The 13,781-nt window shown below is 48.9% G+C and overlaps 1 long non-coding RNA gene and 2 other non-coding genes across 4 annotated transcripts; all 3 read right to left on the bottom strand.

Annotated features, from left to right (window-relative positions):
• Positions 1–1,522: 1,522 nt before the first annotated feature.
• On the bottom strand, positions 1,523–4,937 carry LOC119340873. 2 transcript variants are annotated; one of them, XR_005164732.1, is made up of 3 exons: positions 4,385–4,937; positions 1,967–3,512; positions 1,523–1,830 (listed from the first exon to the last, which is right to left on the bottom strand). It is a non-coding gene; the product is annotated as an uncharacterized LOC119340873 (long non-coding RNA). The 2 variants fall into 2 exon arrangements; XR_005164731.1 differs by having other exon boundaries at positions 1,967–3,455.
• On the bottom strand, positions 2,955–3,065 carry LOC119342370. Its single transcript, XR_005165570.1, has one exon. It is a non-coding gene; the product is annotated as a small nucleolar RNA Z118/Z121/Z120 (small nucleolar RNA).
• LOC119342368 lies at positions 3,160–3,263 on the bottom strand. The gene has a single exon (XR_005165568.1). It is a non-coding gene; the product is annotated as a small nucleolar RNA Z118/Z121/Z120 (small nucleolar RNA).
• Positions 4,938–13,781: the final 8,844 nt, after the last annotated feature.

The raw sequence follows: 13,781 nt of genomic DNA, 5'->3' as shown, positions 1-13,781 counted from the left end.
GCGACTAGCAGTCCGGCCTCTGCTCAAACCCCACCAAAGCAGCATTTGTGCCACGTGTACACAATTACGCACTCAAAATACCATGGGCACAAGCGGAGGCGCAGCAGTGACTCAGTCAACAGTGCGGTATCACCGCAACATACTTTCATAACCCTCCCTTTTCATCTTTCAAGACACTGCCTTAGGGCAGCCTCTTTAGAAGAGCCAGATTGTCAGACTTATATAGGGGAGAAAACCAAGGAGGCAACAGGCTTTGCGCACAAAAGGAAATATCCAAGTGCAATCTATTCATGATCGTTATACCTGTTTTAATACCTGTACGCGGCCTGCCCCTGGATAGGACATGTCAAATAGTCCTATTTATCTCTGCTTAATGCATTCATTGTAAACCTACGCTTAGACGTATTATGCATCAATGGGATATTATATACGGTGTCAGCTTATTATTCCTATCCGCACATTTTCTCTATAAATGTTTATTTACTATTCCATCCATACACTTTGGTACGTTTATTTTGCCAGGGGCTTCTTAGGGCACCCCGTAATACGGCAAGTAAAGTCCGAACACTTTCAATAGTGCGGCACCCCGAACTTATTGCATTATATGCATCAGCTCCGAATCATGTCTTGGATCCACAGTTGAGTTAGCCCGGCTCCCTTGTTTTGGTACCTTACGTTCCGTTATATCGGCTAAGGTAGCGCAGGGAGAACTACTGCGATTGTGTCCCGGTTCTTCCGGACGAGCACCTCAGTAGAGAAAGCCGAAAACTGACCGACATGATGTGGCGAGAGCTGGTCGCTGTTCGAGAGGTCTTAAAATCCTTAAAGATTTTTTCTCTTTAGGCGAGGAATCGGCCTCGTCCGATTTAGGCATATATAGCGCCCCAGTTCGGCCTTCCGAATTCTAGGGGCTTCGCCGAAATTTAAAATTGTAGACTTCTATGGCTAAGTGAAGGTTATAAAGCCGCATAGTCCGATTGCCTTGTTCGCTACGCTAGCCACCTCCTTTAGGGACCATACATTTGGATAAAGAGTGTCTCACTACAGGAATCTGGTACTTTGCCATCAGCCATAGCGGACGGCAAAGGCTGGGATGGTGGACGGCAAAGGCCTTTGCCATCTGCCGCGGACGGCAAATAGCTCCGGCAAAGACAGGGTCGGCAAAGGCCTTCTTTGCCATCTGTTTTTTGCAGCGGACGGTAAAGAGGCCTTTGCCGTCAGTGGCAGACGGCAAAGGGCATGGCTCTTTGCCATCTGCTGGCAGACGACAAAGGGCATGGCTCTTTGCCATCCGCCGGCAGACGACAAAGGGCATGGCTCTTTGCCATCTGCTGGCAGGCGGCAAAGGCTACAGGCTGTTTACCATCTGTTGGCAGATGGCAAAGAGACCAAATAGGCATTAATTATGTTTCTTCTTATATCAACTCATTTTCACAGAAAATCAAAAACACACACACACACACACATATATATATATCCATGAACACATATCCAACACATGTTACCAATAGCCATGAACACATATCCAACACATGTTACCAATAGTCATGAACACATATATATCCAACACATATCCATGAACACATATCCAACACATATTACAAGGAGCCAAAGGAGAGGACCAATACCAAAGAGCCAAAGGAGAGAACCAGCACCACACTTGCACTTGGTATTTTTCTGCAATTAGGGTACTGCACCCACAAGCACAGGGGGCTAGTACCATTATAAACTGCTAAAAAAATCACTGATGCATCTTCACACAAAAAAAATTCAGCTACTTGTGAGCCTAGCCTAATTAAATGGCCATCTCTTTTACTTCCATGATAGTGGCTGAAATGTCAGATATACAAGAAAGGAAATCATTTAGTTGTGAATATTTTAAATGAAGAGCAGAACCTAGAATATTTTGCCTTTGCTAAAATAAATAAATTGAGAACGAAGATGATAGTTTCAAGTGACAACTCACCATTTCCCTTTGGTAGAACGCCAAGGAAGCACTCTCTTGACTGTGACCCCCCGATCACATTCAGTTCCGCTCCCTGCAGGCACAAGAATTTTCTTTCTATTCCATTTCGCACCATATCTCAGCCATCATTCACCATGCATCTGGACAACTTTGGACCCAGCAAGGTTTTTTCTACAAAGATCAAAGTGCTAAGTATAAGTTGTTAGGAGAAAAATTGAATTTTATGGCACATGTACTCTGTTCCCACCACATGTACTCCCTCCGTTCCTAAATATTTTTCTTTCTAGAGGTTTCAAATGGTGACTACATACGGAACAAAATGAGTGAATCTACACTCTAAAATATGTCTATATATATCCGTATGTGGTGACCATTTAAAATCTCTAGAAAGAAAAATATTTAGGAACGGATGGAGTAAATTTTAGGAGGAAAAGCCAGCTACAGCCATCAACCACAAAATACTAACCAATCTCCACAAATATGAAAATATTGCAATGAATACATGTTGCACGCCACTGCAGCCTGCATCACTTCATTAAAAACATCACCACTTCCATAGTAGCAAGATACAAGCACTTACGCTTATTCTAAATATAGGCAACAAGCATCCCTCCAGCAGAATGGTGAAATGTCAGTTCATCGAAAACTGTTTGTTTGTTCAACAAGGAGAATATATCAAGGGAAAGGGTAAGAATCTAGATTTATTTTCTTTTATCTTGCATGGCTGCTACAAGTGTGAATCAAGCTATACATTGCAACTGAAATATAGATTTACATAATGTATAATTGTAAGTGCATAACATCCAAATGGACAGAACGGTAGCATAGATGGATATCTAAACTAAAATAAGCATGTTCAAGTCTTATCAAATAGAACAAACATAGGAGCATGATCATGTCCTAATACCCAATATTAAAGCATAGAGCAATGACTAGTAGAATTTAAACAGGAAACATGGTTTTCCAAAACATAAATTCAGATTTGTGCAGGTTGCCTAGACTATATGACCAGTTTAGGAATTACTATAATCAAGGAAGGAGGCCTTTTTCAAGAGCCAGCATACTCGGATATCGTCCTTATGATTCATCACAACAAACAATTAACTTAACACAAAATTGTTAGCGATGCATATATTTTGCATATCAATGCAAGGGAACAAAAACAAAACTCTGTGATGGGGATCATGGAAGGTTCTTTGCTCATAATTTATGATCTGTTTAGGATTTATAATCAAAGAAGGGACCTTTTTTAAGAGCCGCCTTGCTATACTGTCCTAGTGATTCATCACAACAAACTATTCAGTTAACAAAAGATATCAGCTAAGCATGAACTTTGGAAACTTCTGTGCAGCATACACTATAATCACTCCTTAGGTGGTAGAAATGGGAAGGAATGAGAGGAGGGATACCTCGGCCGGGACCTCGTCTACGACCTGCAGCTCATTGGGAAGGGGTCAAAGCTGCTGATGCGAGCTCCCACTCCGCTTATCTGCCATCCAATGCAGATCCAACACATGAGATTGTCCACGAGCAAAACAGCTCACACCTATAGACTTAGCAAAAGCACGGTCAAGTATGCATGGTCAAATAGCCGAATGTTCTGCTGTAAGATGATGATATAAACCAACCATCCAGCAAAACATTTTCTTTCATGTCACAATAATCTAAGTAGTGAAAAGTCAAGACTCTGACAAGTTTGTAAGCAGAAAAGGCTTGCAATTAATGTATAACAGTAGAAACCATAGAAAATAAACTGCAGGTTGCTCTAAACTAAAATTGCTGACAAATAATGGCCGGGATACCTTATCGGTTAATAAATAGAAAAAACAATGATAACATATTGGGTGGCCAAGAGCAATAAAAAAAGAACATAAGATGCAGTTAAATTTCAGTGCATATACACTGTAGAGTTAATAGGTAGGGATCCAAGTTGCATGCTAAAGCTAGGTAACTACCAGAAATTACACCACTTAGTGTTGTAGCGTGGTCTTTCCTGTTTCCTCCTACCTCTAGGTAACTACCAACATCCAGATCTAAGTCGACATAGCATCACAGATATAATTGGCCTTTGACAACAACTACTCAATCGTAACAAGTGAGGAGGGAGAGGAAGATGCCAAGAACTACTCTTTCTGCCCATGTTAATAACTGGCGTCTCTGTTTTACTTTCCTTAACATCAGAATTGATGATATTCATTAGCTTCTATTCAGGTCATACAAAAGCCAGTGTATCTATGTAGAATCATCATCTGATATTTAAGCATCTGATCCTAAAAATACGCATAATTCAAAGAACGAAACTGTTGTTCATAGTTGCTTCTGAATGTACACATATTCAGAGAAAGAAACAATGAACTGTTACATCTAAGCTGAGGAAAGACACATTAATTTAAGTATTTAACCAAATGAAGAGAATACCTGGAGGGTAGTTGGTGACCAGAATGCTATGCCGGCCACATGCGTGACTCCTAATCAGAGTGGTGTCGCCGGCCTGTAGGGGAGCTCAGGGCAGCGGCTTGAGGCTGGAGAGGGATGCGTCGGATGGGGATTTGGGGAAAGGAGAGACGCCGCGCCCGCAGCAGCTGCTGCTCCCCGGCTCGTTGTCGTGCCCACAGCAGCAGTAGCTCGGCGTAGGAGCAGCATCCCGACATAGCTCCTCCCCAGCACGTCGCTGTGCCTGCAGCAGCAGCAGCTCGACGCCTCTGGGGCCTCCTCGCGGTGCACCACCACCAGTGCCTGGGCATGGCTCTCCTGGGCGAGGAGAGAAATCGGTCGGTGGAGATGGTGATCGGGGAGAGGTGACCTCGGGGAGGAGAGTTGAGCGGTGGCGAACGGCGGGGATCACCGGAATCTGGTGGCAGCATGGGGTGGAGAAAGGGGATCGAGGAGGATGAGAGAGATGGGATCCGTGTGTGTGCGTGGGTTGAGCGTGGGTGTGTGTGCAGCGTGGGTGGGGCCCGGGGCTGTGTGGGTCGAGTGTTCGTGGGATCGATCCGCGGCATGCGCTTCTTCTTTGCCGTCCGCGGAAAAAGAACAGACGGCAGCCCCAACTCTTTGCCGTTTGCCAGCAGACGACAAAGATTCTTTGCCATCTGCTGGCAGACGGCAAAGAGGTGAGGCTGGTGGGTTGTTACAGCGCTGGCGTCCACTGGACCCACCCACCTCTTTGCCATCTGCCAGCAGATGGCAAAGATTCTTTGCCGTCTGCTTGCGGACGGCAAAGAGTTGGCTGATGGCACCATGTGTCAGTTCTTTGCCGTCTGTTTTTTGTAAGTAGACGACAAAGACCTTCTTTGCCGTCCGCTAGCATACGACAAAGAGCTGGCTGATGGTAAATTTCCTGTTTCCAGTAGTGTCTGTGTTTTCCACGAACACCCCAGTACTAGTTACGTGGGGGCCGAAGCCGACGACTGGCCTACTTTCAGAATTTTATAAACAGCCGTAGAGAAGGTAATATTTTAAATCAAAAAGTGCTACAGAGCGCAAGTAACTTCATCCTTAAATTACAAACATGACAGAAGTGAATTCACTCTAAAATTGTGTCCTTGTTACATTCATCGGCCAAGAGACAAGCGCCCTTCATTACGCCATCGTAATACTTCTCGGGATAGCGATGCGCCTTGCCCTCCGGCGGCCCGTACTTCACCAGCTTCTCCGCATCCAGCTTGCCCCAATGCACCTTCGCGTGGGCAAAGGCCCGGCGGGCACCCTCAATGCAAATGGATCGCTTGATAACTTCAAACCGCGGATAGGCATTCACCATTCGCTTGATCAGACCGAAGTAGCTAGTGGGCAGGGGCTCACCAGGCCACATCCGGACTATGAAATCTTTCATAGCCACTTCGGCCGCCCTGTGGAGTTCGACCAATTGCTTCAGTTGGTCACTCAGAGGCAGTGGATGTTCAGCCCCAGCATATTGGGACCAGAACAACTTCTCCATCGCGCTCCCCTCCTCGGCACGATAGAACTCCGCGGCATCTGATACGCTGCATGGCAGATCTGTGAATGCCCCTGGAGAGCTCCGAATTTGGGTAAGTAAAAGAAACGCCTCCTCCACATGCTTGCTTTGCATAAAGAATTTCTTACCCGCCGCTATCTTTTTAGCCTCCTGGATTTCCTGTTGTGCCTTCTCGGCTTCGGCCTTTGCGTCTTTTATACTAGCAAGGGCCTTCGCAAGCTCGACCTCTTTTACCTTAAGCTCATGCTCCACAGACTCGAACTTCTTTCTGAGCTCCTGGAGCTCTTGCTGTACCTCGCCCACTATAGCATCTTGCTTTTCGCGCTCCTTGCGTTCCAAGGCTGCTTTGTCTTCAGCCTCGGACAACGCTTTCTTCAGAGACGCCACTTCGGTGGTGGCCCCTGTTACAAAATCCCGACGCTTCTTCGTTAGAATAACCAATTTTATCTATCCTTCATTATGTGAGAGCGGGGAATCACTCACCTTTGTTCTCTTCGAGTTGCCTCTTTGTGAGGTCGAGCTCTCCCTGCGCCTGCTCCAGATCCCGTTTTAGTCCGGCGATCTCGGCTGTGCGGACCGCAGTGGCAAGCAGCACAGCCTGCTTATTCACATTCACACATATTATTAGACTCCTGCAGATTATAATTGACCCTCCGTTTGGTTTTTCTTTCCAAACACCAAACATAGTATCAGGGGCTACTACCTATCGGGTGGTAATTTCACATATTTTTATTTACTTACCTCAACGCCTGTCAGGAGGCGGGAGCAAGCTTCGGTTAGTCCACTCTTGGCGGACAAAACCTTCTGAACCACCGCACTCATAAGAGTACGGTGCTCTTCATCCATGGAAGCGCCAGGAAGCGCTTCTAGCAGACAATCCGACGCCTCGGGCGTAGCGAAAGTCCTCGGCACAGACGGCTCGCCCTCCCTAACGAGGGGCTGCCTGCCTGAGTCCGGAACCGCTGGAGGTTCCGGAACAGTATTCGGCTGAGAGCCCGGCTTACGGCGGCTCTCATTAACACGATCCGCGAGGATCTTGAACCCCGTGTCTGGAATTCCGCCTTGGGGCGCCTCCAGAGTCGCCTCCCCCCACTCCGGGAGCCTTAGGGACAACACCCCCGTGTCGTCCGCATGCTGAGGAGTAGTGGCCGTCGGGAGCGAATTCATCGCTGACTCGCTCAGGGACCCATACGAAGACGACACCTCGGGATGGACCCTAGACGGACTGTATACAAGTTCAGCGTTATGGCAAGACTATGAAGCAAAATCACAATAGAGTGCGGATACTTACAATCGCGCTAGGGCTTCCCCCTGGGTAGCCACCCCTCCTCGCTATCGGCAGCGGTGGTGGAGTAGTTCGGAAGGGACGCCTTTCCCTTCTTGGACGTCCCGGCCTCCCCCTCCGGGGCGGCTTTCCTCTTTTTCTCCCCCAGTGCGGGGAGGCAGAGTTTCTTCTTGTTTTCCCCTGCCTCCGCAGGAGGAATTTACCTCATCGTCGTCGGATGACGAGGGTATGACGGCCTTGCGTCGGGAGCCTGTCCTGGCCCCCTGGTCCACCTTCTCAGGCCCCCCATCCTCTCCGGATGGGCGGCTTCTTCTTCTTCTTCCTCCCCTTCGGGGGAGGAGTTTGCCTCGTCGTCTTCGGATGAGGCCTCTGGTACAACTTTACGTCGGAGACCCTTCCTGGTCCCCGGGGCCTTCTTTTCGGCCTTCTTCTCCGGTGCCTTGTAGGGTGCCGGAACTAGCATCTCCGTCGGGAGAGCATCGACTGGACCTTCGGGCAACAGAGCCGGACAGTCAATCCGCTCCGCTATCTCCACATAATCCTGATCAAACATGCACAATTACTCAAGACTCCCTTATGAATATATTGGGAAGAACTGAATCTGGGGGTAGTCAGAAAACTCACCGGACGAGGAGGCCGCGCGGCATGAAGTCCACGGTCCTCGGATATGGGAGGAGGTACTTCGGAGGCCTTGTACAGCACCTTCCATGCGTCTTTGTGCTTCATGCCATAGAGCCTTCGAAGCGTCTGGTGTTCGGTCGGGACGAACTCCCACAGATTGAACACCCACCTTTGGCACGGAAGAATCCGGCGAACGAGCATGACCTGGATCACGTTGACAAGCTGGATGTTCTTGTCCTTCATATTCTTGATGCAGTTTTGGAGTCCGTTCAGCTCCGCAGGTTTGCCCCAGGCCAGGACCTTCTTTTCCCAGGAGGTGAGCCGCATGGGGGTTCCAGATCGGAATTCAGGGGTCGCCGCCCAGTTAGCGTCGCACGGCTCGGTGATGTAGAACCACCCCGATTGCCACCCTTTCACGGTCTCCACGAAGGAGCCGTCAAGCAAGGTGACGTTAGGCATCTTGCCCACCATGGCCCCTCCGCACTCCACTTGCTGGCCGCTTACGATCTTCGGCTTCACGCAGAATATTTGTAGCCACAAGCCAAAGTGAGGCTTGATGCGGAGGAAGGCCTCACATACGACGATAAACGCCGTGATGTTGAGGACGAAGTTTGGGGCTAGATCACGGAAATCTAGCCCGTAGTAGAACATGAGCGCGCGGACGAAGGGGTGAAGTGGAAACCCTAGTCCACGGACGAAGTGGGAGAGAAATACGACCCTCCCATGGGGTCCTGGGGCTGGAATGACCTGCCCGCCGTCCGGTAGCCGATGCGCTATGTCTGCGGCCAAGTATCCGGCGCCCGAAGATTCGTGATATCCTTCTCCTTCACGGTGGAAGCCACCCACTTGCCTCCTGCTCCGGACATATTTAGCTGTGCGGAGGAGACTTGGACTAGGGCGCTGGAGCTCGAGGAGGCAAGGATGAGCAACAGAGGAGGAAGGCATGGGTGAAAATGGGGATCATTTATCCCTTTATAGAGGCGACGAAAGCGGTGCGCCTCCTCACTTGCCCGTTGAGAATCGCTTACTTCCCAACCGCCGCGATTGATGGCGCGGTGGGATTACCCATACCTGTATTGATGAGAATCCTGTGATAAGGGGACACGATCTCTGCTGTGACAAGACGTGTCAAGGAAACCGCCTCACAATGTGCGCTGTGGCTGGTTGTGGGAAAACGGTTTGAATAATGACCCGACCGTAATGACATATCACGTCGTCTAAAAAGTTGTCAGCTGAAATATCATTCTCTCTATAGTGATATGTGAAGATCATTTTGCAGATCCGGACACGGTCTGCGTGTTCTATAATCACTTTGGAGTATTTGGAGAAGTAACCCGCCTTGCAATGTCGAAAACAAGACTACGCGTCGGTCTCATCGTCATTGAAGCCTGGTTCACGGGCTACTGAGGGAGTCCTAGATTAGGGGGTATCTGTACAGCCAGACTGTATACATCGTCCGGACTATTGGAGCATGAAGATACAAGACTCAAGACTCCGTCCCGTGTTCGTATGGGACTCTCCTTTGCGTGGAAGACAAGCTTGGCGATCTGGATATTGTGTTTCCTTCCTTGTAATAGACTCTGTTTAAACCCTAGCCCTCTCCGATGTCTATATAAACCGGAGAGGTTGGCCCTTAGGAGGCCGATCACAACTACAATCATAATCATCATAGGCTAGCTTCTAGGGTTTAGCCTTTATGATCTCGTGGTAGATCTACTCTTGTACTACTCATATCGTCAATATTAATCAAGCAGGAAGTAGGGTTTTACCTCCATCGAGAGGGCCCGAACCTGGGTAAACATTGTGTCCCTTGCTTCCTATTACCATCAGCCTAAGACACACAGATGGGGACCCCCTACCCGAGATCCACCGGTTTTGACACCGACACCAGGCGAATCAGCCAGTAAGCTTTGGAATCGGTTCTTACCTAAAAAGAACAAGATTTTAGACTGTCCGGATACCGAAGCCTTAGCGGCTTTTAAACACAGCGTCCGTGACGAATGACCTGCCCGACACCTCGGGAACGAAAAGCCGAAGACCATGGCAGCCTTAACGGCACTCATGACCCGCTTTTGCGCGGGCAAAGACAACTGGCTAGCTCGTAGAAGCAACAGCTCAGGTGACCCCGGCACCTCCAAGGTGCGGGACGGCAACGGTAAACCTCGCCGCAATAAAAAAAACGTCAGAATAGCAACAACGACGACACAGACAATACAACTGTCAATGCCAGGTTCAGCGGGCTGAAATCCGGTCAGCAGAAGAACCTTTCAAAGGCCCTGTCAGATTCATGGCACACCCGATAAACCTGCAAATCATACCAACAGGAATTGTTGGGTCTTCAAACAGGCCGGTAAGTTAAATACCGAACATAAGGGAAAAGGGCCCCCAAGCGAAGACGATGATTAGCATCACCAGCCGAACACCAGGGGTCAGAAACAATTCCCCCCCGAGGTGAAAATAGTGAACATGATATATGTCACTCACATCTCCAAAAGGGAGCACAAATGCGCATTACGGGACGTCTATGCCATAGAGCCCGTCGCCCCCAAATACAATCCATGGTCAGCCTGTCCGATCACCTTCGATTGCAGGGACCACCCGACTAGTATCCGTCACGGGGGTTCGGCCGCCCTAGTCCTTGATCCAATCATCGATGGATACCACCTCACTAGAGTCCTCATGGACGGAGGAAGCAGTCTCAATTTGATCTATCAAGATACTGTCCCGAAAGATGGGGATTGACCCATCACGAATCAAGCCTAGTAACATTACCTTTAAAGGTGTGATACCTAGAGTGGAGGCCCGTTGCACGGGCTCAATCACACTAGAGGTAGTATTTGGCTCCTTAGATAACTTTCGCATCGAAGACTTAATCTTTGACATCATCCCATTCTGCAGTGGTTACCATGCACTGCTCGGACGAACTGCCTTCACCCGCTTTAACGCAGTCCCGCATTATGCTTATTTGAAGCTCAAAATGCCCGGACCTCGCGGCGTTATTACAGTCAATGGCAATATGGAGCACTCACTCCTTACTGAGGAACACACCATGGCCCTTGTAGCCAAAGTGTATAGCGGCCTCATCAAGCCGAATAGTTCACAGGCCAATAAAGCCAAGGACGCATTCAAGCAAGTCCGGTCCGCGCATAAATCAGTGGATCCGGACATCGACTAACAGTTTGGGCTCCGCCAATCGACCCATCAGGTGGCTGTTCAGGTACCGTGCGTACATAATTACACACTAAAAATACCCTGGGCGACACCAAAGGCACTCTACGGAATAGGTCCATCCCACGGCTTGACCATGCATGGACCACATATCCCCTCTTAATTTTTCTTTCAATGCAGGTTCATCAAGAGCCCCACTTACTGGATGGTTGTCACAGGAGATCCTTTTAAGGCTAGCATGTACCAGCCATCAAACACTCCTCTCAAAGGACTCACTACTAAGGAGGAAAGGCGCAGACGTGCAGCAGGGCATCATTAAAGTTTCTTTTACGAACTATGGTTTTTAGGCCCTGTGTTATACTTCCCGTTATGTAAAATTCTCTCTTCTTTAGGCATGTAATATGACCTTAGCATTGAACGACAATATCTGTCATCGAAATATCAATAAAGATACAAAAGGCACAGATAATTTCCACCTTTTTGGTTGGGTATTGAATTTTTCCCTCGCCATCTGCGCTCGTCCTTATATTCGACAGACGCACGTGGTTTGACACGTTCTAGGGGATGTACTCGACCCCGCTAAATTTATTAAGTCTAAACACCCATAGGGAACTCTTCGACGTCCTGGATATTGCATTATATGCATCTGCTCCGAATCATGTCTTCAGTCTATAGTTGGGTTGCCCGGCTCCTGTGCTTACCACCTTACGTTCCGCAAGTTCGGCAAAGGTAGTAAAGGGAGAAATACTACGAATCGCTCGCGCTTTATGCTGTGTTATACGAGGGGCTGGGTTTTCGACCAGCCGCGTTGCAAAGGCGCCTTACTCTAGCTCGCCGATCACGCAACAAGGGGCTAGTACTTAGCGCCACCAATGGACTCTTATAGCTAAGTGAAAGTACTAAAACCGCATAGTCTGATTGCCCAATTCACCTCTCAAGACGCCTTCTATATTGGCCCAAGACGTTGGATTAAGAACGGCCATGCGATAACGAACACCCCTGTAATATTTAAATGGGGGATGAAGCCGACGACTAGTAAACTTCCAGACATATAAACAGCAAAATAGGAGGATAAACTAAATCATAGATATCATACACAATGAGTTCATTACATAACACTTACAAACCGGACTCAACTATTCAAAGATGACATCCTTCGAACACTGCCCCTCCACAAGGCGGGCTCCCTCGAGGACCTCATCAAAATAAATCTCCGGCCGCCGGTGCTCTTTCCCTTCAGGGGGCCCTGCGGTAGCAATGTCGGCGGCCTTCATCTTTGCCCACTGCACCTTAACATGGGCAAAAGCCATGCGAGCACCCTCAATACAGGCTGGCTGCTTGAGGGCATAGATCCAAGGAAGCACCTCCACCAGCCGCTGCACGAGTCCGAAGTGACTATTCAGGATGGGATCGGCTGGCCACAAGCGGATTATAATATCCTTCATCGCCAATCCGGCCACCCTGTGCAGCTCAGACATATGCTTCAACTGGTCACTGAGGAGCACGGGAAGTTCTGGCGCAAGGTATTGCGACCAGAATAACTTCTCTGTCGAGCTCCCTCTTCGGCTCGAAAGAATGCGGCAGCATCCCAAATGCTCCCCGGCAGATCAGCAAAGGCGCCTGGAGAATTCCAAACTCTGGTCAATAAAATATACCTCTTACTACTATATCTACTCTGCATGATAAAGACCTTACCAGCCGAAATCTGCTTCACCTCTTGTATCTCCTGGCGAGCATCCTGGGCATTAACCCGGGCCTCCTTTAGACTCTCTAGAGCTTGGGTGAGCTCAGAGGCCTGCTCCGAACTCTTCTGCTCCAAGGATGCACACCTTGTGATGGCATCCTTGAGCTCTTGCTCTATTTATTCCACCCGCGCCTCATGTTTTCGGCGGGCGGTTTGCTCTTCCTCCAGAGCCTTGGTCGCCTTGTCCGCGGCCACCTTGTTCGCCTTTGCCTCCTTCTTGGCTTTGGCAAGGGCATCCTTGAGGGACTCGACCTCGGCTGTGCCAACTGCGAGTATATTCATAACACCCTTAGTCTATTTCAAATCGACTATGCATAAACTCTGAATATACAGACAAACCGCACACCTTGGGTTTCTTCAAACCGTTTGTTAGTACGGTCGAGTTCCTCATCAGATAGCTGAAGCTTCCGATTGTGCTCGGCAATTTCAGCTACCTGGGCAGTAGCCGCCAGCTTCAAAGCCTGTCAAACATAAAAAATAGTGCATGACATACTTATTAATGATCCTCTATTCAGATTGTCATCATTCAGACAGAGTCTCAGGGGCTACTGTCTATATATGGGCTTCGCCCCACACGTACATACATAAAATACTTATGAAAAATATTATGTTGCTACCTCGAAGCCTGCTAGCAAGCTGTGGAAGGCTTCAGTCAGCCCGCTCTTTGTAGACTGAGTCTTTTCCATAGCCACACCCATAAGGGTGCGGTGTTCTTCCACAACGGAGGCACGCTCCAGTGCCTCCCGCATATTGTCAGTGGCCTTTGGGTTGGCAGAGGCCGCCGACGGGGCTCCTGCTCCCCCGCCCTCCTTTGAAGGGGAATGCTGATCCGAACTCGGTGTCGTACTGGTCTCCAGGACGGTGTTCGGCGAGGGTCTGGTCTATTGAAGTCCTTTTCCCTTGATGGTTGTGGGGATCACCGCGCCCCGCTCTGCAACGCCCGAGGTGTTGTCCTCGGCAGACTGCCAGACTGTCTCGTCCACCCCTCCCCGTCCAGGAGATGGCCTTTGGTACAACACCTCGGTGTCATCCATGGCGG

Source organism: Triticum dicoccoides, chromosome 7B (genome assembly GCF_002162155.2).
Source record: "Triticum dicoccoides isolate Atlit2015 ecotype Zavitan chromosome 7B, WEW_v2.0, whole genome shotgun sequence".
In the NCBI taxonomy this organism is placed as follows: Eukaryota; Viridiplantae; Streptophyta; class Magnoliopsida; order Poales; family Poaceae; genus Triticum; species Triticum dicoccoides.
Note: the sequence above shows the minus strand (reverse complement) of the source record. Positions and strands in the feature narration are given on the sequence as shown.